Here is a 26,050-nt window from a genome sequence, read left to right on the forward strand (position 1 = left end):
GGATAAAGCCCTCCTAAGTAAGGATAAACATCACAGTAATAAATAGATTCCTCTGTGGCAGTACCAGTTGCTATATGTTTTAGTAGAGCTGAAATTGGAAAGAATTCTGAAGTGCGGAAGTGGTTGAGTTTTTTCTTATTATATGGTCTTTACTACTCAACCCTTTTGGCCTTGGCAGAAAGTATCTGTATCTTTGTATCAACTCGCATTAAGAGCATTAAAAGATTAACAAATATCTACACCTATATCTTACACATGGGGATCCACAGTGGGTCATGCCTATAATCCCAGCTTTTTGGGAGGTTACGGCTGGAGGATTGCTTGAGGCCACGAGTTTGAGACCAACCTGGGCAACATAGCAGGACTCCATTTCTACAATTTTTTTTTTTTTTTAATTAGCTGGCTGTGTTGGCATGCACCTGTAGTCCCAGTACTCAGGAGGCTGAGGTGAGAGGATCACTTAAACCCAGGAGTTTAAAGCTTCAGTGAACTTTTATCATAGTACTTCACTCCAGCCTGGGCAACATGGTGAGACTCTATCTCTAAAATAAACAAATAAATAAATAAATTTTGTGTTACTTAAGCCATGTGTTAAAAGACCTTGTCTACACAAAGGTTGACCTTAGAATCAACAAATGTGTGTTTCTGTGTTTCACAAAACAGAAACTGAAAAATAAGTTGATGGAGAAAGTAAACAGTAATAGGGTTTGTGAAAAAAATAAATGCTGCATGCACAACTTAAAATCCAAACAAAGTTGTGGAAAAGCCCAGAATCAATGCTTATTTATGTAAGATTTCTTTTTGTGTCAAAGTTCTTGATAGCAAGAAATAAGTTTGCTACAGCTATGTTAAGCAGAAATAGAATTTATTGGAATTCAAAATAAGTTAGGGAATCAGGTTTGTGAAATGGGCAGAAACCACGGAAACGTGGCAGAAACAATGCGGCCTACATAAAACCATCCTAACTTCAGGATATCATTAACGCTGCCTGCACAAATGAAAACCAATACCCCTTTCCTTCTGCCTCACTTCTTCTGGAAGAACGATGTCTGGTCCTGTCTGGGGCAAATTTCTATTCTTTGGATAAAACAGGCAGGAAAAAGTTTACAGATCTTGATCCTGGAAGTGTGAAACATGCTTGAGACAACACACACCAATGACAGAGTTTTAGAGTAAAATGAAATACATATTTAGAAAATGTCCAGAAATTAGTTTCTTAATGATAATTATATTTTATTTTATTTATATAGAAATCAAGTTTTTGATAATTCCTGGGACATTCATCACTCCCTTCCAATTCCCTGGGGCAGACTGTGGAGGTGAGTGTTTTTTATCCTAAATAAATATGCGTAGGGCATTCTACATATGACATCCTGAAGGAAGAATGTAGTTAATGTTTATAACAGTGACTACAACACAACCTATACTCATTTTGTTGTCACTTCCAGGCTGTCAAATATGAGTCACTTCTCCATGATTCTGACAAATCGTTGTTTATCTCGCCTCATTTCTAGAATCCAGATTTCTTATTTAAAGTATATAATGTTAGAAAAACAAATGAATGAATAAATAAGCAAATATATTCCAATGAATAATATGCCAACCAATCTTAATTGTCTCCTTAAAGACAGAGAACATTGAATATTGTTTCTTGACCAAATTTTCAAAAGTTTTACCTTTTAATAGCTGATGACTTTAGCCCACTGTGGTTCTTAATTGCTTCTCAGTCATCCACCCAGATAAATGTTTATTGAATAACACAGCCTACCATTGATTTATTTCATTAATGTAAAGGAAATATATCATTTTGGAAAACTGAAATACATACGACAATGATTTTAAATTGATGAAGAGTTTTAATTCAAGCTTCTACTTTTTATATTCAATATCCTTCTACTTTGTAAAGTGGAAATTCTTGATTTAGAAAGTAACATTGATGAGCAGATTTTAAATAAGCTCTTTATGTTTGCAAAATATTGCCCTTACTACTAGCATTTATCTTTCCTATGACCTAGGTCAGATCACTTAACCTTGCAGTACTTTAAAGATGCTATTATCTGTTTTCCAAACCAATCTCTTGAGCACAACATATAGTACTGGTAAGTACAATTTGAGAGAGAAATGCAGTAACATTATTACAAAGAGCAATGAAAGAAAATCAGAAGACTGAACTATATACATACATATATAGATATATATATGAGAGGAAGAAAAAAAGGAGAACTGAATAACTACAAAAGAGTCTTTACAACCTCAAGGACACCTTGTTAAAGAAGACATATAAGCTGCAAAATAGCACATGAAAGGATGCTCAACATATATATATATTTCAGTAGAAAACTGCAAATTGAAACTATAGTGATATACCAATGCTACCTATTAGAATGGCCAAAGTCTGAAACTGTAACAAAACCAAATGCTGGCAAGGATGTGCAGCCACAGGGATCCTTCATTTATTGCTGGTGGGAGTGCAGAATGGCACAGTCACTTTGGAAGACTGTGGCAGTTTCTGACAAAACTAAACATACTCTTACCATAGGTCCCAGCAGTCATATGCCTTGCTGTTTACTCAAATGAATTAAAAATATTTCTATGCCAAAACCCATGAACAGATGTTTATAGCAGCTGGATTCATAATTGTCAGAATTTAAAAGAAACCAAGACATCCTCCAGTAGGTGAATGTATAAACTGTAATATATCTAGACAAAGGAATATTATTGAGTAATAAAATTAAATCAACTATCCAGCCATGAGAAGACATGGAGGAACCTGAAATGCATAATATTAAGTAAAAGAAGCCCATAAGAAAAGGCTACATACTTGTGATTTCAACTATATGACATTCTGGAAAAGCAAAACTATAAAGACAGTAAAGGGATTAGTTGTTGCCAGGGGGTCATGGAGATGGTTAGGACAAATAGACAGGGCACAGATTTAAGGGTAGTGAAAACTATTCTGTATGATACTACAATAGTAAATGCATGTTCTCATTCATTTGTCAATACTCACAGAAAGCACTACAGCAAGAGTGAACCCTAATGTAAACTATGGACTTCAGGCAATGTAAGTTTGTGCCAATGTAAGTTTCTAGACTGTAACAAATGAAACGCTGTCATGTAGGATGTGACTAGTGGAGGAGGTTGTATGTAAATGAGAACAGGAGTTATATGGGAACTATATATTTTTCCGCTCAGTTTTGGTGTTAATATAAAACTGCTCTTAAAAATAAAGTTAATTAATTAAAAATATGTGATTCTACCATGCAGCTACACTTTATCCTAGTAATATTTGATGTACAGCATCAATATGATCAGACAAAAATCAGACTACACTTTCGAAGTTTCTTGTCAGCTTCCAATAGATCCCATCTTTGGGGTCATCAGAGAAGACTGATTGCTTGCTCAAGAATGCTTTCCGCTCTTCCGAGAGGCAAATAGGCCTTTCATTACTAACATGAATAAAAATATTCTCACTATGAAAAAAACAAAAAAGAAACCAATTCTTTAAAGCATGTTTAATTTTAGTTAGACTTAGGACAGACAATATTAAAACCATGCATGTTCACTTTCTAAAAAAATAAAATGGAATCACAAAAAAGTTCATCATGTTTCCATTAACTGTATTCTTCTGGAATGCAGCCTCTCTACATTTATCAACTTTTTATAGGCATATAAGTAATCATAATGCACAAATATACTAAGGTTAGAATATATTCAAAAGTAAATGTTTACAAAATTAGAGTAACTTTATGAAGAGTTGGAATAATTGCTCTTCTCATTACTCCCCATCTACAAACTTTACATCTGTTCTCCCTTTTCCCTTCTTATCACGTGGGCACATAGCAGTGGGCCTTTTATAGTTCAGATATTTCTTTTGTCTCTTTCAAATTAAAGATGTTTCCTTGGCTCCCTTTGAAATAAAATGCATTTTCTGATAATGTTTAGGAGGAGAAAAAAGCTGCCATTTGAAAATCTATGTAAACATACTATTAATATTATAATTCTAAATGTGAACAAAACTTTTTTTCTATTTCTAAAATTCACTGAAATACGAGAAAAATAAAATTCTGGTTTCTCTGCATCTTTATACTTTTAGAATTATTTTTGAATTTCTTTTCTATCAGTGCCACATAAAGCACTAAGTGATAAAAGTGAAATGAAAGTCACCTATAAAGGTATGAAAAATGAGAAAAATATTCACCAGTTTTTATTTCTTTGTGGTTGAGGTAATAGCTAGTTCATTCACTTCATATACGATGCATATAAACCCCAGGAAACCAAAGTTAATAGGAGCTCTGCATTAGACCTGACCTGCAGGTTCAAAGAGGTTGGATTATTCCTCCTGAATACAAATTTTAGTCAAAAGAAAAAATAAGTTTAGTTTCTTTCTTCCTGAATCTATCCCCTGCATAGTAATTGGAATACTATTTTTAAATGTGTCAGTGACAATACATAAAATATATAATATATAAATGTTAATAAAATATTCTATCACAATTTTTAACTACAGTGTCTAAAAATGAAAGTAAACATTAAAAAATTATGGCAAAGTTATATTAATAAAATGCATCAACTTATCATAACTAAAATTGTTTTCCTCTGAATGTTTGTTTGCTGGAAACAGAAACAGCTACTTTCCTTATCATTTAAATTCATTTACTGATTTAATCGTCAAGAGTTGGGAGCTCTATCATATGCTATGACAATTGCAAAAAGCTTCAATATCATATTTTACAAGTCATCATCATTAGCACTTATAGTTAAAATAATAACAAAAAATAGAAACTGCTAACTGCAAAACACGTTACAAAGAATACATATAAAGGAAGGTAAAATAAGAAATGCACATTTAATTTTAAAATAGTATCATTAGTTGAAACTCAAATATATGACATTTAGCCCTATTTCTGTTACCACCCTTATGTGGAAAGAGACTGTAACTTTACAGTCTTCAAAGAACTCCATTTACACACCTATTAAGTGAGGACTGAAGTTCAATATTTCTTCTACATGTAAAATTCAAAAATATAACTGTAATTCTTTTTATTTTAGGGAACTAGAAAATTATAGTTATATGTTGCTAAGAAGAAATATTTCATAAATCTTTAAGACTTAGATCTTGATAAATGTTGATTCATTAAATATTAAAATCTCATTAGATTTTATTTATTTATTCATAACCATAAAAGTTTCTAAGAAGGATGTTACAAAACACAGCATCATATTTTCAGTGTTAATGGTACTGCATTAGCAATATAACAAATTTTAAGGAATTATCTTTTTCATGGCAATTATACCTTTTTTGCCAATTGAATGCAAACTTGAGGTTTTGAAAAAAATCACTATTTCAAAAAATAGTTATTAGATAAACACTATTTCACCATGAAATGCTTACTAATTCATCATTTTACCCAATTTTTGTAAGCTACAAATTAGAGTTCTTGGTTTAAGGAAATTCTCAGTATAAACTTTGTTATGTATGGGTAAAGAAAAATGTTAGAAAATAAGCAAAACTCAGGTCATATGCCTTAAATATAATCCTAAAATATTTTACTGAAATTCATTCAAAAAGGAAAAAATATTGTATAAAATCTTAATTTATTATTTATTTCCCTAGAGTGCATATCTGGAAAGGACTTGTCACATGAATGTTAATTATTATGTACTTTGTATTGTTAGGTTTATGAAATAAGCATATTACTCACCTTTATTTTACTATTTTTCTTTTCTTAGATAATTAGAAAGGTAGGCAAATGGATCTCTGTTTCATGATTGTTTTTACTTAATTTAAAAATTCAGGCATGCATGTAGAAAACATATATCTTTTAATCAAATAAATGCATTAGGTAGTCTACATCTGTGATGAACCAAGCCACTCAGCAGGAAGTGAGCCCTGCTGAGCTAGCAAAGCTTCACCTGTATTTACAGTCATTCCCCATCCCATCCCCCATAGCTCACATCACTGCCTGAGCCCTCCCTCCTGTCGGATCAGCCATGGCATTAGATTTGCATTATGGTGAGTTGTATAATTATTTCATAATACATTACAATGTAATACAAAGAAAAATAAAGTACACAATAAATGTAATGCACTTGAATCATCCTGAAACCAACATCCGCTCGCTGGAAAAATTGCAGTCCATGACACTGGTCCCTGGTGCCAAAATGTTCCGCTGGTCTATAGGCTATGTTGTTGTGACAATATAATCTCTAAATGAAGTGGCCTAAATATAGGTTATTTTTTCTCTTAAGCAAAAGCCAGGAATGATAGATCTAGTGCCCAGAAGATGATGTTGGCTCTGCCACCCTTACAACCAAGCTTCCAAGTTTGTTCCAATTAGCACCATTTCTCAGTGTAAAAGAGAAATGTATGTAAAGTAAAGAGCAAGTAGATATATCTATCTATAAGGAGATGACCCAAAAATAAACTACATCATTGCCATTTACATTTCATTGCCCAACATTTGTCATTTGGCTTCACTGAACTATTAGAGAACTGAAGATTATTGTCCTTACCTGAATTTTATGTATGCACATAAAATTTGGCATCTATAAATATGGGATGAATGGAATGTGAGCAACAATTAGTTCTTGTTACATTTTGCTTCACAGGCTTTCCAGATGTTTTTGTTCTCTCTTTGTCTCCATAAAGAACACAGCCATGCCTATCACAAATCTTGTCCTATTCTCAGATCCAGCTTGATTCTCTAAGATCTCTGGGTCATACATACTGTACTCCAGTGGCTTAAAGTGGCAGGTTTTTGTTTCTCTGGTCATTTGTTTTTCTTACTTCCTCCAGTAAGACTGGAAAACTTAAGGACCATACAATAACCAGTGTTTGTGGATTAATAATAGGTACTTAAACATACTGCTGACTTTATAAATTTGCACATCTTGGGAAATTTGGCATTATATAATAAAAATAGACATGTACATATTCAACAATTCAGCAATTCTACTCCTTGGTGTGTATCTAAGAAAAAGTTGTGCATATTTAAATCAAGGTACATGTTCAGGTATATTCATATCAACCTTATTTTTAGTATGAAAGAAATGGAAGCCACACGAATAACTGAATTCAGCTGATATGTACTGGTATGACTTTTATTTTTTAAAGCTGAAATTCTTGGAGTAGTTGCTGCTCTACTCAATTTCTATGTGCCAATTATTATCAAATATTTGTAATGTATTCCTAGAAACTGCCCATCAATACTGCAGATGATAAATAAATCATGGTATATCCTTATAAAATAATAAAAAAACTATCACTGAAAACATATGTACAATGATTACATACATCAATTTGGATAGTCATAACTCTGTACTATTGGACCACATAAATGATATATACTGAAGAGATAACACAGTTTTATATGAATTGTATAAAGTTCAAACTAAGCAAAATGTTTATTTCTATATGCAAGAATCAAAGGTATGGTTTATGCAAAAATTGAGACTATGGTTAGAGGATTTCCAAAGCACTATGTGTATTCAAGTTGTCAAGCTGGGTGATGTAGCCATGAGTATTTATTTTAATATAAATTTTCATATTTAAATATATGCTAACTTCAGTCTTTTGTGCTTATGATATATTTATTCTATATGAAAATATTTGAAGGCGAGATGATTTGTGGAAAATAATGAATAAATATCATACATCACATGCTGCTAACAGCTTTGGAAAATGTATCTGTTTAGCTGTAAATGAGGCATAGAACAAATTACTTTTAAAAAGAATATATATAAAGTATACATTATTACTCAGGTGAAGTATGCTCTCCTGTGAGCCTTCAAGGCAGCTTCGGAAATACCTGCCTCAAGCTGAGGATATTTAAAAGAGATACATTCTGAAATTAATTCCATTTGGTCTAGATTCCAACATTAATTCCTGAGGATTATTATATATTAAATGTAAGTTATGTGCTAGTGTGATGGTACAAAATAACTTTGGAAATGAGTTTTCTTTTTATCTTTACCACAAGTTTGCCTAACAGATAAATAGAGTATAAATTATATATGTAATACACTCATTTTGCTTTTGCTCATATATGATTTATAATATTTAGAAGGATATACTCACACATATATGTATATATTAATACACACTGGCATAATCTGTTTAAATTTCAAAATCAATTATTTCATAAAGAAAGTACAGAAATAGCTTCTTGCTCTTCATGGTTTGGATGTTTTAAGATGTGACTGTTATATAAGAAGGTTCTATCTTTAAAACATTGGATTTATAGTTTTAACATTTCAAATACTAAAATTTTCATTTTTATAATAATCAACTACCTGTATGTATAGAAAGAAATATAAATAAATAAGGGATTTTGTGTGTTTTAAGTATAATGATACAGCATACAGCTTTTGTTTATGACCATACTACCCTAAATATGCTCAATCTTATCTAATATAAAGATATAACTTTTCAAAGGACAAGAATATGATTTTAAAAGTGATTGTATAAGTAATCGAGGTATAAATTAGAGAGTAATTTAATAGCTTCCATATCTCAAGAAAACCACAGAAGTGTATTTTTTTCATGTTATCCTTACCAAAACTAAAAATAAAACACTTTATATCAATGAGCAATTATTGATTTAAAGTGTGCTAAGCAACATAATATAATTTTAGGTTGCATGCCATCAATCAAGAGTAATGAGGTTTTCGGAAACTAATATTGTGAGTTGCCTAGAAACTTGAGATTACTTTGTAAAGATTTTAAAGAGATTATGGCCAAAATTTATTTTCTCATTCATCTGAAGATATTTTTTTCATTATCTATTATATAGTGTGTACTATGTTTGTTACTGAGTTAAATTGAAGTGGAGACAAAACATGGAACCCTTCTTCAGGGAGAACGAATATCAACATAGTAAATACTAAATTGCAACTATCACTTAGGGAAAGTACATGGTACTCCTGGTGTGGACAACAGGAAGAATGACCCAGCCAAGACAGTCTGGAGAAGCTGTCCTGAAAATAGAATAACTCAGAATATGAGTTAATTAAATTATAGCTTGTAGGAGGAAGATAACTCCTCCAGACTAACCTATGTGAAGTCTAAACCAAACAGTGCAGGTACTTTGAGATTTACTGAAATAGGTTGTTCTTTGTATTTTATTGTATTTTTGTATTATTTAATTAAAAATAATTTGGACTTCCTTAGGATAAGTTCCATTAACTTTTTGGTACATGTAAATCTTTAAACTGACTGCTTTAAATAAAACGCATGATTTTAATGCCCAGATGTTATGCAGTTGTACACAGCTTCTTGATCATTATATTTTTAATTATCTTTACAGCAATAAAAATGTCATTTTTTAAAATATATCTTACATGTAAATTCTAATACTTATCAAGAGATTTCCTGTTCCTTTCCAAATTTCTGACTCATACTTAACACAGAATCCAGGGCAACTGGGCTGCTAGAATATCCTCACTCTCTCTACCTCATGCTCTCTATTCTTTGTCTCTGTTCACCCACTGCTGTGATTGCAACAGAGTGGAGAAGGGGAATTAATTATGAAGAGGCACAATAGTGATTCATTTATCATCTTAATTCCCGTTGTGTCAGCCCTGCCTCTGTTGATTTAAAGAGAGAAAGACTTGGGATCAGAGCAAAGGTGAAAACCTTAGCCACACTGAAATTAAAAACTAAATTAAAAAATCTGGCCAAAGCCATAAAATGTAACTGTATTAGAAGTTGTGAATCAAGTTGCATGGCATGCCTCACTGATTAAGAATGAAAGGTTCTTAAAACAATAAAAGAATATAAGGAATAGGTGAATGTTACTATGTCCTGATTATTCATAAAATAGCTAAGAGGAAAACTGGAAGAAACTGGGAAATATAAGCTGTAGAATTATGATTTAAATATTCTGACTTTTAATGTCTTTTATCAACATTCTCAGAACTTCTTATACATATGATTCTCTCCCAGTCTAATGAGTTAAATGAACATAATATACCTCCTAATATTCTTCTTTGGAAATGTGCATTTATGATACAAATATATCTTTGGATAAAATGGTCCTGGTTTGCTAAAAATAAAGTTATATCTCCTCCTCCTCCTATTTTTATTAGTAGTATTATGGCTATAATTAGTATTACTACTTGAGTATTCTGCTCAATTTCAATGCAAGGCAATTATAGAACATTATAAAAATCAATCTGTAATGATTTAAGCTGTTATAAGTTATATTGAATCATTCATTTTATAAAACTAATTAATATATATTAACTATGTTAAAGAAGGGTCTTTTCTCTTTTAGCAATGGTGCAAGTAATTTGTTTTCTTCATGAGCTTTAACACTAGCACTTTATTTTTTCATTTGGAAATTTGCGGTGCATAGGAATGTAAACCTTACTGATCTTAATAATTTTTGTTTTAGTATATATGTAACAGCTCAGGTATGTTTGTAAAAAGAAATGGCACATCTACACAGGTTTCAATTCACCAATTCCTTTGCAGTCATCTTACCAAACATTTTACAGAAATGAGCACTTTTATTTCCAAAATATATAAGATAGTTTCTTAAAGTTCTGTATTCAGAATTTTACCTTCAATTTGCAGTAAGCAGGGTGATCAAGAACCAGAAAAACACTATATTTGGCATAAACAATAACAAAAAAATTTTCAACTTTATTAGAAAAGGGAATTATCCTTAAATTCTCCTACTTATGTTGTTCACCTATTTTTTGTTAAGGAGGAATTATATGGATGGCCCTGGACTTATAATAGTTTGACTTAATTATGGTGAAAAGCAATAGGCATTCATACCTTGAGTAAACTCCTCAAGGTATGATGGGGTCATGTCTAGATAAACCCAGTGTAAGCTGAGGAGTATATTTATATGAATGCTAGAATCACATTGTATTTTATTAAAACCTACTGCATACATCATATTCTTGAACTTGTTCCTTTACCACTTAAAAGCCCTTCTTTGCTTCAAGTGTCTAAACGTTTGCCCAAACCACAAGCCTAGTTGTATTTTCTTTCTTCTTTTTTCCATTTCTCACACATTATGAATTATTATGGGTAATTAATTTCACCACCAAAACCTATTTACTATTCTCCATTATCCTGTACCCCTAAATTACTACAAAAATGTTTAAGCTGGTCTCTCTTCACTCATAAACCCCTCTGAACAATTAAGTTATTCATAATGATCAATAAAAAGAGACAAATAGAGATAAATGTGATCATGTATATTGTTCTGCTTGACAACTCTCTGTGACTTCCATATTTTCCTTAAGGTTGAGTAGAAACTCCTTTCTATGGCATATGAGATCATGCAGTTCTGCTCCTCTTTCCCCAAGTCCTTTATCACTGTATGTCTTTTACATATGGTCCCTTTGTGCTTGCTCACCCCACTAATGACATATTCTTTTTTTTCACTGCTTGGCTACTCCTCTTTCTTTACACATCAACTTAGACATTACTGCCTCCAAAGAGCCTCCCCAAAATTATTAGGGCATTAAGTATTCCTCCTAAATATTATCATGATAACCACATATACCAAAATTATAACCATAATACACAGAATCACAGTTGTTTATTTAATTAGGCTTCCCCTAATTATATGTTGGATGTCTGGAACTAAGAATTATGGCTTTGATCCACATATCCTTGGAAGCTAGATCAGCGTATAAAATAATAGTGTAAGCTATCAATGGAATTGAGTTGATATAAATTGAAATTGAACTTACAAATGATGGCCAGTGAAATATTTTCTGTGAAGGAAGCTTTTATTATTTAACCTGAAAAATAAACAATGAAGCAAGGTGGAGAAAGAAAGTATTCCTGAAAGAGAAACCACATAAGAAAAATTGCAAACTCATTCAAGTATATCTAAGTATCTGAAATGAGTTTAGAATAGCTGGAACAAAGAAGAGAGGAAATGTTTTACAGAAATGAGCACTTTCATTTCCAAAATATAAACATTAAATACATAAGATAATTTCTTAAGGTTCTATATTCAGATTTTTACGTCCAACTAATGGTAGACAGAGTGATTAAGAAACAAGAAAAAAAAAAGTATATTTGGCATAAACAAAAATAAACCCCAATTTTATCAGAACAAGAAATTATCTTTAAATGCTCCTGAACATTAGAAAAATTGCATATTGTGTTGTGGGTACCAAAACTTCAAATATAAAAATAGATAAGGGAAAGTTATATTTGGGTAGGTAAGCAGAATCCATATGAAAATTCTGAGGGCTTCACTTTATGCTATTGTAAGAATTTTGTGTTTTATTTTGAGAGAAATAAGAAGGCATTTAAAAGATGTTCATAAGGTGAGTCGCTGTTTTCTTAGCAGTCATCTTGAAGATTTAGAGAGGTTTAAAACTGATGACACAAAGACTAGCTAGAACTCCCAAGTCATTTATAAATGCCTCGTGTCCTGGATGATAGAGACCATAACCTTCCACAAAAGGGTTCTGTTGCATTCCTCTAGGAGTGTAGAAAGGGCTTCTAGTTCAATTATTCTCCCCCCCTGAGTTGACAGTTTAATCTTACTTTTGTTCACAGTAAACTTCTGAGGTTGAATCACAGGAATATTGTTTGTATATAGCAATGTATAAATATTATAGCAATGTATAAATATATCTCCAAACTTTATTTTTTCCATTTTTTTCCTTAATCAGAACCTTTACTAGTAGTAGGTGATAGAGAAACATGGGTATATTTGGCATTTCTTTCTTACTCACTCAACATACTGTCAATGTAAACACATGATTGCATATTGATAGGGCAACAATGTTTTACTTGTAACCACTAACCAATTGTAGATAGTCTACCATTCAGTCAATGTGAGGTACTTTCATGAAGCGGTTTACTACGGTGATGCATCTGAAGCTGTTTATGTCTCCCATCTGTCCAAAGCTAATAATTATACTTGTCTTGCGTTTCACATGTGATCACCTCCATTTCCCTTATGTCATTTTAAGGTGTCACATTTTAACTTTCCTGCATATATTGTGCTCCTTTGCATGAATCTTACTAGAACCCATTTTTTGTGCAGAATTCCTTTGAGTGACTCCTTTGTTAACTCTTCTTTATTAGAGCTCTATACTTACTTGATATTTAAAAAGCAAAACTCAATTACATTCCAAGTCTTTTATCTAACTTCTCTTACATTTTAAAAACTATATTTAAAATTCTAGTAAATTGATGGTAAAATCCTTCACCACACAGAAAACAGAAAGACAGAAGTTTCCACTTCTAATTTAGAGAAGACAGTGTGGTATACTGAAAATTATATATATTGGCATTGAGTTATCTAGTCTAGTATTGAGATCCTTTTCCTTCAAATTGTTAGCTGATTTATTTGGGGTTTAATATTTAATGACTATGAAATCAATTTTCTTATTGCTAAAATTATATTCGGTAGTGTGAAGTATTAAATGAAGTAATATATGTCAATATTTGGTACATAGTGACAGTCAAGAAATTTATTTGTCATTTTTTACCACTTCATTCCCATCCATGTTTTTTAACAGCTTTCTTGATAAGTGATTTAAAAAAAAAATCCTTTAAAAAGCTCTATCAAGATTAATAGCACAGATATAAATTAAAATAGATATTGCCATTGTATTAATTGCCATTTCATATAGCTTTAACACAACCATTCAACTATTTAACTTGGCTATTTGTAATACTGAAAATAATTCTGACAATTATAGATCACTGCTTTAGTATGAAAAAACAATACTGCTTTTTCCCCCCTGAACTAACAAAAAGCTTTGTAATTAGTGGTAAATCAATGTTTTTTGAGCTGTTGATTATGTTGGTTAAGTTTTACAATTTTACAAACTTTGATTTGCTCTCCAATGATTTTTATTTTAATAACTTTCATTCTTCCTATAGAAGGAAAAATAAAACAAAGAAAAAATTTTAAATCAAGTTCTCCAGATCATAAACTCTGATAGTGGTTTTGAATAATGCTTTAAGACCACAAGGATAATTTGTATATTGCTGAAAGGTATGGACTACTAATCTCAGGGCTAAATTGTATTACTTGACATTTTACAAAACTATTATAATTATTAATATTGAATTTCTGTGACGTCTATAGATTTTTATGCTGCTGTTTCATAAATGAATAACCTGGAGCTTCCTTCCATGACATTCCAAAGGCCACACATAAGTCAGTGGAATGGAGCCAGAAGGGAGTGTTAGACAGTTCTGAAGTCAAATCACAATGCGTAGGCAATATCTCCTAACTCAATCCATTAGCAGCATTGTCTCAAATCTAACGAAGTAAATCTCATTTAGAAAGTGAAGCTTTTGTTAGAGCACTTCTTACATATCTCCTTGTATTGAGTGGTCAGATTTTCCATTTGAAGTCCACTGTCTATAAGATAAATTGACCTTAATAAGAGCACCTTGAATAGTATTATCAATATAGAGGTCAAAAGTAACATTAACGAAGAAAATAGCACTGTAATAATAGCTGATAGCTCAGAAGACTCTGTGCTCAGCACTAAATACACACAGCAGGAAAGGGGAGGAGGTGATATGTGTTCAATTGACCATCTATTTTATGGGGGAATAAATAATTTACTCAGGGTTATTTGAAGGGCAGTAAAGTATTGTGCTTTTTTTTTTGCTGAGGTGGTTAATTATACTTCAGATGTATTCTCAAGGAAAAAAAGAGCTCCTGTGTTTTAAATTTGTAATATAGAGATAATTGCTGCATGCAAATACACCCTCTGTACATATTTGTTGAGTAAATGAACAGAAAAATAAAATGAAATTATAAATTAATTTTTTTAAGTTAGTGTAATATAAATATATTATTTCATCTCTGCTTGTTCTTTTGGACCAAAACCAGAATAGAACATAGAAAAATAGCACAAAATTTGAATTCAGCCTATCTGGGCAATTACAACATTATTTATAACTTTCTCATATTTGCAAACATTATAAAATAAATTTTATGGTGAAATTAAACTGACCAATTTAATAAAGCAGTACATTTGGAGAATGTTCAGTTTAACCACATTAATTTGAAAACATTGCTTAACAAGATAAACAATAAATCTTATAAAGTCAAAATAAAATGTTTAAGTAGGCACTGTCCTGGAAAAAGTGCTAATATACGAAGTATAAAAATTAAGTTTTCTACCCATTTAGCAATTCCATACTGTTTATCTCATTTAGCTATCTCCACAGTGCTAGAACGTCAGTATTATTACTCATTTTTGCAAAGGAGACTGCAGCTCAGAGTGTTAAAGTGAATGTCCCAATAACACCTAGCTTTCTGTTGTATATTTCCTAGTCATCAAGCTAACCTCATTAGGTGGATTTTGATTTCTCAAAAATGTCATGGTCACTTTCATTGTAGATTTTAAATCGCTGATTCCTCATCCTAGAACAATCATTTCCTGTTTCCTCTGCCTCTTTCATTTGATTAAGTACTCCTGTAGCCAAGGGTTATTTTTTTAAATCTATGTTCTATGCTAGAAACTGTAATTCTCTTCCACACTTTGAGTCTCAGTTTAGTATTTTTTAAACTGGAACATATTCCCTGATTCTACAAAAATAAGATCAGAGCCTTTCTATACGAATGATTAGCAAACTCTGGACTAGCCTGCTGCCTGCTTTTGTACAACCCCTGAGCTAGTAATGTTTTTCACACTTTTAAATGGCTAAAAAGATCAAAAAAAGATAATATTTTTGTGTAATATGGAAATTATATGAAATTCAATTTTAGTTTTTAATAAATATTTACTAGAACTCAACCACACTCAATATTTATTAATAAGCATGGAAATAGAAGTGTTTTGTTATATGAATGAATTGTATAATGCTAAAGTTAGGGTTTTTAGTGTGCCCGTCATTAGATGGTATGCATTGTACTTGATAGGTAAGTTTTTATCCCTCATCCTTTTCTTCTCTCCCTCTACCCAAAGGAAAAGAAGTCCTTATATAAAAAAGATACCTGCACCCAAATGTATATTGCAGCATAATTCACAATTGCAAAGACATGATATCAAACATTGGAATCTTTTTTTTTTTCGGCATATGATGGGGGTACAGATATTAAGGTTTCAATAAATGCCCTTTCCCCCCGCCCCCCACAAGTCTGAGTCTCCAGCATGACCATCCCCCAGACGGTGCACATCTCACATTATGTATGTATATAGATGTTCAAACATAGATAACAAGGACATATCCATGTCTCTAACCAAGACCAGTTTTATCATATCCACTGTCATGAAGCAAGCAAGTAGAATCTGGGTAATTTCAGCAACTTGAAAAATGCAAATCAACAAAGATCATCATTATAAGTAAAGTAGATAAGAAGTGAGATATAGAGATACCTTAAAGCGATACAAGTGAATCTACCATTTGATCCAGCAATCCCATTGCTGGGTATCTACCCAAAAGATTCAATGACACTCTACAAAAAAGACACCAGCAATCGAATGTTTATAGCAGCACAATTCATAATCGCAAGGCTGTGGAAACAGCCCAAGTGCCCATCAATCCAAGAATGGATTAATAAAATGTGGTATATGTATACCATGGAGTACTATTCAGCTCTAAGAAACAACGGTGACATAGCACATCTTATATTTTCCTGGTTAGAGCTGGAACCCATACTACTAAGTGAGGTATCCCAAGAATGGAAAAACAAGCACCACATATACTCACCAGCAAACTGGTATTAACTAAGCAGCACCTAAGTGGACACATAGGTACTACAGTAATAGGGTATTGGGCACATGGGGTGGGGGGAGGGTATGTACATACATAATGAGTGAGATGTGCACCATCTGGGGGACAGTCATGCTGGAAACTCAGACTTGTGGGGGGAGGGGGGAAGGGCATTTATTGAAACCTTAAAATCTGTACCCCCATAATATGCTGAAATAAAAAAATAGAAACAAATTAATTGGCCAACCAAAAATATATAGAAAAATTTTTTTTTTAAAAAAAGAAGTGAGATCAACTTTAAAAATGCTTTTATGGTGAAAAAGGCAGGCATCTATTAGGGAGGTTTATAAAAACAAAATACACTGAAAATATGTCAACTCGTAGATGAAGTATTGGCAAGCAGGAAATGATGTTTCTGTGTGTATTATTGTAAATATATCATTTACCTTTTATCTAGCAACCTAGTGGTTATACCAATAATGGAATCTATGACAAACTCTAATTTTATCATTCTTCTATATAAGTTTTTACATTTTTCTTAAGTTTTGCTAATTTAGATTAAAATTACCATAAAGAATTAATCATTGAATTATTGTTTATTTTAAAATAGCTACATAAAATATATAATTTTAAAAAGCTTCAGGAAGCCCTTTAATTTCAAAATTCCACACTTATTAAAATATTGAACTTAATATATTTTTTACATTATACATTTAAATAAACTAATTTGAATTTTCTGGTTTGATTTTTTTATAATCATTTTTTATACTATGGAGGTTTCATGTTTGATGTCTTTTCTATAGAACATTTGATGTTGGAGAGTAGTGAATCCAAATTTTAGTCTGTGACTAGCAGCAGAATGTTAACTACTTCAATTTTCAATATCCAGTAGCTAATGTGTAATACCTGATTATATCTCCAGGTTTTTAATATTCCTCACTCCAAAAGACCTTGATCATAGTAATTTCCAAGTTCTGCTTGCATGGTTAGATTTCTTATTTTAATTTAAAACCCTAAAACTCATCCATAATTCAGAATAATTCATGAATGATTAAATAAATAAACCTGAATAACTTATTGTCATATTATAAAGAAAGGCAGAAATCAAAATATATTAAACTGGTCCAATTATATTGTTAAGTATGGCAGCTTACTCTTATATTCAACTCTATGAAACAAAACTGATTTGAGGCTTAAATGAGGCAAAATACCATGTGTTTGAACAATTTTAATTATTAAAATTTTTATCTGATTAGAAACTTTTTGAAAAAAGGAAGAAAAAAATGTACCCTTAATTGAAACATGAGTCATGGGCTAGTATCTACATTTTTAATATTTATTGATTGCTGAGAGTCTTTGTTTTGAAATACTTTCTTGATGGTTTCTATCTAGAAGGGATGATCTGTGTTGAACTGAACAGAGGTTGATTAGTGTTCCTAGCACGATAAGAACAGGTATTTTCTTCTTGCCTGATTCTAATTGAATATATTGTGCCTAATTATAATTTCTCTTTTAGCATTAGGACATTTGTTTACTGTAGGGCATTTCTCTCAGTGTTAAAACATAAGATTTAATGCTTTCTGTAGTAAGTGATGTGTTTTCACTCTGATTAGATAGAACTACATCATATCCAAGGAAAACATTTTTTTAATAAACTATTTTTATTTCAAAATATTAAGGGGGTACAAATATTTTTGGTTACATGGATTGCTTTTGTAATGCTTGAGTCATGGCTGCAAGTGTGCCCATCACCCTAATAGTGTGCATCGTACCTGTTAGGTAGGTTTTTACCCCTTCTCTTCCCCTCTTCCACCCTCTTGATTTCCACTGAGTTTTACTTCCCTCTGTGCACATGTGTGCTCATCATTAGTTCAAATTTAGTAGCAAGTACATGTGTTTGTTTTACCACTTTTCAGATACTTCACCTAGGAGAATGATCTCCAATTCCATCCAAATTGTTGCAGAAGGCATTAATTCATTTATTTTTATGGCTAAATAGTACTCCATGGTTTACATATACCACATTTTGTTAATCCACTCAGGAACTGATGGGCATTTGAGTTGATTTCACATCTTTGCAATTATGAATTGTATTGCAAATAGACATTCGAATGCAGGTCAAATGGCCAATAAAACTATGAAAAAATGCTCAAAGTCACTAACCATCAGGGAAATGCAAATTAAAACTACAATGAGATATCACCTTTCCCCTATTAGAATGGCTTTTATTAAAAAGTCTCAAAATAATAGATACTAGCGTGGATGCAGAGAGAAAGGACCACTTACACACTGTTGGTGGGACTGCAAATTAGTACAACCTTTATGAAAAACAGTGTGGAGATTCCTCAAAAAACTAAAAGTAGAACTACCATTCCATTCAGCAATCACACTACTGGGTATCTACCCAAATGAAAATAAGTCATTTTATAAAATTTTGATTTTAATTTCTACTTTTAGTGCCTTCTCTTCTGAGAATGTGGCACTAAATATTTTGTATTTTAAAACCTATAGATATTTCCATGAGGGCTTAATGTTTGGCAACTTTGGGATATATTTTCTGATTGCTCAAAAATAATGTTTTAGAAAATAAAGTTTATATATACTGTTACTTATATTTAAGTGACTATATTTGGTGTCTAGTTTATCTTTCAAATTTGGAAATTATTGTGCTAAAGTTTACTTTTGTGTTTCTACATATTTATGCAGATTATTTTTTATTTTATGCCTTTTAACAGGTATTTGCATTTTTAACTTTTATTTTTCTTCAATTAATTTAATAAATTCTCTTTCCTATGACAAATTGGTAGCTAAAAGGAAACACTGTTCAGTTTACTTTCACATTTGCTTATTTGAGATGAGAATTGTTCACAATGATATTACATGGGAAAACCATACTAACAAGAACCTATTCATACCTCTATTGCCAATTTCTCTGAATGCTTGAAAGCAACTATTTTATAAAAAACCGATAATATTCAGTTGCACCATTTTCAGAATTGTTTTTGATCATATAACTACAAATAATGTCTTCAAACTTAGGGTACCTGTCTTAGAGTGCATTTCACCATTTCCTGCTCACTCCTCTTTCTTCTTAGATTCCTTGCCATTAATCAGATAAAGAAAAAGGCATAGCCAGTAGTTTGAATAGTTACTTGACAGCTTATAAATATGATCATATTTGATCAACTCTCATGAAATCTATGTGGGTTTTCAAAATTTAGCATACAATAAATTAATAACTTTCAGAGTGACATCCAATGGTCATAAAATCTCTTTTTTTCTGTCTCCCTCCATCTCCTCCTCCCTTTTTCTTTCACATATATTCATACATAATAGCTATTAATAAATAATTATAAAATTATTCATAGTTTGAAAACTGGGATATGATTAAATGTTTTTAGTTAGACCTCATATGGACTACAAAATAATACGCCAAATAAAATCAGGTAATCACATAGCATAAACATTATATTTTACATACCTTAAAAAGATTATAACAAATTATTGTTTCTAATATAAGTGTGCCTGTGATATATGCAACCAGATTTCCTTAATGACCACATCAATTGTTCACATTCTACAGCTTTTCACATATGATTCTTTGTTTTCCCTAGTGATACATTTGTTAACAAGTAATTAAAATGATTTACATGCAATAGGTTGATAAGCAGTGACTTCATGATACTTGAATTATTTGGAAGATGAGAAATGTGCATTATGCTGATAGGTAAAACCAAAATAACTAAAGCTAAAATGAATCATGTCAAACCTCAACCTCATGTTAACATTTTTTATCGATTCACCAACTTAATCAAATTACTATGTAAACCATTCAGGACATAGTAATTTAATAGCTTATAAACATTTTAAAAAACATGACATTTAAGTCTTCTGTGTATGTGTAAAACAAGTTGTTAGACTATTAATCTAAATGGCAACACATAATTTTGCATTCCAATCACAATATAAATGTTTTTACATTGTGTTCCAAACAAAATTGAGATGGAATCAAATAAAACCTCATATTCATTATCAATCTGAAAGAAACCACAAATTATATTTTTCTGAAACACGTCCCCATGGTTTGTTGAATACATTTTTCTGTCATACATAGAACAAATGGAAATAGATTCATTTTGTTACACTGAGTGCCTGAAGGTAAAAATATATCTATGGCATTTTAGGAGCAGCCTTCTTTTCTGAAAGAGCAAAAATCCCAGTGATTTCCTTCCTAGAAAAAAAATTTAATATTACTATTTTTGATTATATTTTTCCCTTAAAATCAATTTATTCTCAAGTTTGTTCAACTTGCTTACAATAAATATGGGTTTCAATTGCATATTATTTAAAAATAGCAGCTACATGTTGGCTACTAAATTAGAATATAAAAATTATAACACACTAGATATAAGGTTAAAAACAAAACTTATAAAGTTTTCTATTTTTAATAAAATAAAAATTGCTTTTTTTTTAAAATACAAAACATGCTGATAGCATAAGATTAGCTCATGTCCATTAGTCTATTATAGTGATACTATGAAATACTCAGTGTTTGGAGAAACTATCTAATGAAGAGCTTTTAAAAATGGAATATAAAAACACATTTAATAAAAGAAGACATTTCTCTAATTGGACAGTCTCCAACTGGAAATTATAAAAGATTATTTTAAGAAATGGCAATATGTGTTGAAGACTACAATAAGAAGGAGGATGAGGAGAAGGATAAGGCAGAGAAGAAGAAGGAGATAAATAAGTTAATATTCCTATCTGTTATGATAAGTGCAGCAAATAGAAGGCTTAATAGATTCTCAAGTTTCTTGCAGAAGTTGCCAGAATGCAAAACATTCAACACACTCTGAGTATTAAAAGGAAGATAGACTGTACAAACATTTTTGGTAATTTCTTCTTGAATGAAATGTATTACCATCTGGAGAAGTAGTCCTTGAAACACTATTGAGAAAGGACACTTAAATTTTAAAAAGAATGATGTACTCAGCACTCTACACTCAGTGAAAATAAAATGATAAAAGGAAAAACTAAGAAGTAAAATCATAATTACAAAAATGGAAAAGTAAATAGCTAGAGATTGATTAAAGAGACATTTCTCAAAATTATTAAAAAAATATTGTTCAATATCTAGACCAGGGAAATACTTATAAATATTTAAAATATGATATAAGATATAAGGTGATGTTAAAAAATAGCAAACTGATAAAATATTCAATTTTTTAAAACCATTTCCAGAATTTTTTTTCAGTGACAAAATGGTTGTGAAACAATGTGAAAGAAAGAGAATTCATTACATTAATAAAAGAGCTAAAATTGACACATATTCTTCTTGACATTAACAGACCAAGACCAGACACAATAACAGTGCCTTCATGAAGTAAAATAATCATATACATTGATGATATATTGCCCTTTTAATAAATAAAAATAAAAAACAATAAAAGCAATTTGTTTACATTTTAATGTCTGAAAACTCCCTTTTTTCCTTTGTTAAAACACACACACACAAACACACACTGTTTCACACAATATGGTGCTGCTGAACATAACTTAATAAATTCATGAGTGATAAGAAAGTCCATGATTCTTCTGCCTATTTGATGCTTCTCCAAGTTACTGAATTAATGTCATCCTTTATAGTTCCTTTGAAGGCCAACTGTACTTGATATATTTGAATTCCACAAAATTTCTCTACCCTTCTCTATCCTGCTTTGCTTTACCTGAGTTCAGAGTAATAACTTTTCCCCCAAATACTTGAATAAGACACGGAGATATAATTATAAATCAAATAAAATATTTGCAATAAGAAAAACAAAAATACTAGTTAAATTTCTGGTTAAATGTAATGGAATGATTTTTCTCACAGAAATATAAGTTAGTTGATGTTAAAAAAATTAAAATAAAATAAGACTGGTCTAAGCCAATCAAAACAAAGAAAATTGGAAAACAGTTCACATTTTTCCTACAAATTCAACAAACTTTTGGAGAACATTTGTTCTTCAAAGGGGATGGTAATGAGTTTAGTAGAAATGAAATATACACTAAGTGTGCACACTGGGAGACAATGATGGAAAAAAATATTGACCTTTCCCTTGAACCTCTAAAAGGATCAAGACTTAGAAGCACCTAACACCAAAGAAGATGGAGTGCAAGTTTAGAACAAATATTGAGACAGAAGGTATGGAGCATCTGTAGTCCCATGGTTCTTGCTTCATCCTGAAGTGTCTCCACTCCCCTAAGACACTGAAAGTTATTCTCGGAAGGAATTTACCTGAGATATTTCAGACTGGACACAAAAGATGCACACAAAGACTAGCTCTCTTAAGGCAGCATGGAGCTAAAGCATGGGGTTCTGTGACTGTCTGAATCGTGGGGCATCTGGGTTTGTTCTCTGTTGTCTCCTGACAGAACTCAGACAATAAGCACCACCAGCCAGCCATGGGCAAAATGATGATAATGCTCATGAAAATGCTATATATGAAAACAGTGTTTTGGGGTTACGTGTGTCAATTTTCAAATTCTAAAACTTGAACATTTTACTGTAGATGACAATCTCAAAATAATGAAAGCAGAACTAGAAAAAAGTCTATGTAGGAAGTATTTGACCCTGTTGCAAACAAACACAGAAGGAAGAAGTGGTTCTGTTTCTTATCTGAAGAGGAGAAATGCAATATTGTGCCAAAATGGATAAAATTAACATGTATAGTTTTCACTCTCCTCAAAATGTGACCATAAGCATTTGAAAATAAACCTTTGCCTTTCCACACTCACTCATATTTTAGATGCAATGAACTGTGCAATGATGATGAAGCCAATTCATTTCACTCAATGACAGTGGAGGTTATAGAGATAATAGGGCTTGATAAAGATTTTTTTAGATGGTTTTCTAATCAGAATGAAAAATTCCAAAAGTCATAGGCTATCTCTAGACATTAATGAGTAGTCAATTATAATTTTTTAAAAGCCGTCTGATTTGATCTGCCAGTTCACAAGGTACCAAAGCAATTTTTTCCCATATTGATTCACATTGTTTCAATGTGAAGCAGTGAAGCAATTCATCGTCTCATGCGAAAAATGGTATTTGGTATTGTGAGAGGCTAAGTAATGGCCCCTCAAAAGATAACTATGTCCTAATCTCCAGAACCTGTGAATTTTACTTTACACACACACACATTTGACTTTTCATGTAAGTATATATACATATATACACATATACATATATATGGATACGTATATATGTATACATTTACATATATACGTATATGTATATATACGTATACATATATATGTATATATACATATACATATCTATGACTTTTCATGTGTGATTATATTAAGGATTTTGAGAGGATTGTTCTGGATTAGCATTCTGTTGGGCTCTTAATGCAATTGCAATGTCCTTATTAGAAAAAGATAGAGGAAACTTCAAGCAGAAGAGGAGAAGACTATGTAACCAACCATGGAGGCAGAGATTGCAATGATGTAATCAAAAGCCAAAGAATGCCAGAAGCCATCAGAAACTGGAAGAGGCAAAAAAAATGATTCTCCTCTGAGGCTTCCGGATGTAGTGCAGTCCTGCTGAAAGCACCTTGATTTTGGCCCAGTGAAACTCATTTTGGACTTCTGGCTTCCTGAACTGTTAAGGGATAAATTTCTGGTGATTTAAGCCACTAATGTTTTAGTAATTGTTACAGAAGCCATAGGAAACTAATTCAAATATCTCATTGGGAAAATTCTGTCATTATTTTAACTATTTTGCCATATTGTATTGTGGCATACTCTTTACTCTTCTTACTACATTTCTGGATAGAATACAGGTTTTAGCATCATGAGTCAAATTTGGAATATACTTCAAGTCACAGGGAATACTTAAATAAGTAATTAGTAAACTTAATATGACTTCCTTGAGTAGAGTTAGTTTGGAAAATTGAATAATTATTTTTCAATTTTAAGCTCAATGTCCAAAACATTTTGTCTAAAAACTAAATCCTCTACATCTTAATGAGTGCTCACTGCAGAATCTCAATCAGTAAGATGCTAGCTTTCTTCTCAACTGACTGTTTAAAAAAATTGTTTTTGCTTTACTTCTAAATGTAATAATTCGTGCATAGTCCCAGAAATTTTAACCATGCTTAATACTTACATGAACAGTTTGCCTTTTACCATAAATTACTTGTGTCTATATAAAAAATACAAGATAATAAATGCATTTCTGGGTAAGATGTTTTATGAGTAAGAAGTGGTTAACTTTCTTATCAATAATTTTAAGGTTTTCATATGCAAATACACAAACTATATAAAGAGCAGGGTAAATTTGAATATCATATGCCATGGATTATCCAACATACCCATATGAGTACTCTAAAGCAACATGATTTAACAGATTTTATATAGGTGTGAAATTACTAATTCACTAATTTATACATGTCTTCTAAATTAGTCAATAGCCTCTACTCTAGTTTTTCTGACATTTGCCTAAGAAGCATAAATGCATAAATAAATCACACCTTTTTCTATCACTCATAATACGATAAAGTATCAATAAAAGTAGTAGTAACAGGAAGTTGCATGTCAAGAATCATATAATCCAATTTTGCTCCCCAGAAGTAAGTTGTGATTTTTAGTAGTGTGTTAAAATAGCCAAAAATTATATTTTAACTAAGGAAAACAAATTATGCAGAATTACTAATAGAAATTACCACTGTCCTGTGTACTAAGGGAAGACGAATGAGATAAAGAACAGGAGCTCAAGGAGTTCAGAATATGATATATGATTTTCTGTTACATAATATTCTATAATAGTGATATAAAATTGTCTATATGAAATGGAATGGAAGCAGATGTATAAAATTATCCTTATGGAATGGAAGCAGAACTTGGTGGCAAATAATTTAATTAGGAGGAAGGCCAGTCTAAAAAGCTCAGACAGCAAGTGATGATATTATGTATATTATGGTGAAGTGGGGAAAATATTCTTGACATTAAACAAACAAAATATATACATATATAGGTGTGTGATATGTCCCGAACCTGTGTGACATTTTATATACTATCGTTCCCTCATACTATACTATGAAGAGAAGTTGGAAGAAGTGGCTCTGCTCTGCTAATAGAAAGGAAAAGAAGTAATCTGGAGATAGATTTTGAAAAACTGTGAACACTATGATAAATAACAGTAAATATAAGTTAAGTGGTGTTGTGTGTTTTTATTTTTGTTGTATTGCTGCATTTCTGAATTATTTAACTGAATTGAGTAGATGGGTAATGTCATTTAGGGACATAACATAGGGACAGTTATCAGTTTAGACTGTAAAATTGAGAGTGTGAGGTAAGCCTAAGCACAAATGTCTTAAAATACAATGAAAAAAA

The sequence above is a fragment of the Microcebus murinus genome, chromosome 13, assembly GCF_040939455.1.
Source record: "Microcebus murinus isolate Inina chromosome 13, M.murinus_Inina_mat1.0, whole genome shotgun sequence".
Taxonomy (NCBI): domain Eukaryota; kingdom Metazoa; phylum Chordata; class Mammalia; order Primates; family Cheirogaleidae; genus Microcebus; species Microcebus murinus.